Source organism: Silene latifolia, chromosome 11 (assembly GCF_048544455.1).
Source record: "Silene latifolia isolate original U9 population chromosome 11, ASM4854445v1, whole genome shotgun sequence".
Classification (NCBI taxonomy): Eukaryota; Viridiplantae; Streptophyta; class Magnoliopsida; order Caryophyllales; family Caryophyllaceae; genus Silene; species Silene latifolia.
Genome location: NC_133536.1, coordinates 139731868 through 139733079, shown reverse-complemented (window position 1 = coordinate 139733079; position 1212 = coordinate 139731868). Strand labels below are relative to the sequence as shown.

At 43.2% G+C, this 1212-nt stretch overlaps 1 non-coding gene across 1 annotated transcript; it reads right to left on the bottom strand.

Annotated features, from left to right (window-relative positions):
- Positions 1-670: 670 nt before the first annotated feature.
- LOC141615534 (small nucleolar RNA R71) lies at positions 671-777 on the bottom strand. The gene has a single exon (XR_012529951.1). It is a non-coding gene; the product is annotated as a small nucleolar RNA R71 (small nucleolar RNA).
- Positions 778-1212: the final 435 nt, after the last annotated feature.

Genomic DNA, 1212 nt, shown 5'->3' with positions numbered 1-1212 from the left:
GTACTAGGAGTCTTACGGTTTGTCAAGTTGTATGCCTAGGAGGAACCACCAAGCTTTGCTCTTTAACTCCGATCCCGAAAGGCTTTTTAGAGCCTTAAAGAATAGGACCATTGCAAGGGTTAGAACCTCTTCTCAAGCAACCATAAACCAAGCAAATCCATCCATACAACCTCTCATTGAAAACACAACTCAACAACAACCAAACAACACAATTGAGCCTTCAATAGAAAATCCATTTCACAACTTCCAATTTTCTAATAGCCCACCTCAAACACCACCCCCTCATATACCAAATCCACCACCACCAATGGCTTTACGTGACCATAACCGTCCTAACCACAATGATGCTTGTGACCCAATTAATTTCGGCACCTTGGCTCCCAACAACTTTGAGATGCACCTCGTCCAAGTGGGGTTGATTGAAAAATATTTGTTCGGGGGGCATATTGAAGAAGATGCTCATGCTCATCTAAGAAAGTTCAAGAGAAAAGTCTCTATGATGAAGAAGAATGGGGTATCCGAAGACACTTTAAGGATGATGTTATTCCCATTCTCTCTGACGGGTAAGGCGGATCGATGGTTGAATGTTCACCCTCCGGACACATTCGCAACTTGGGACGCTTTAGCCAAGGCATTCATGGCCAAGTACTATCCATCATCCAAGACCGCCATGCTCTGAAATGAGATCCACACTTTCCAACAAGAGGATGGAGAATCCTTGAGTGAAGCATGGGATAGATATCAAGACCTTATCGCTAGTTGCCCTCACCATGGGATTCCGGATTGGTATGTCACCCAAACCGTCTTCCAAACCTTGTTGCCAAGAACAAAATAAATGGTGAATGCCTCCGCGGGAGGAGGATTCGATCATTTGGGTGATGAGGAGGGCACTACTCTAATCAAGAAAATGGTGGACTCCGAGGCAAACTATGTCACAAGAGTGAATGTCTTGAGAAGAAGTAAGCACCCTCCCGAATTCTTAGTGAATGTGGAGACTAATGCTAAGCTTGATATGCTCACCAAAAATCTTGAAGAGTTGAGTAAGAAGAAGCAAGTGAACCAACGAATCATTAACAAATAGCAGATCTGGGTGAAGACACGGTTTTGTTGAAGACGGAGAAGTGACTGCAAGATGAAGTTGTTTGAAGATTTTTAATTAGGTTTTGTTGTCCCTAATTTGGATTTGTTGTCCAAATAAGGATGGTTTGGTTT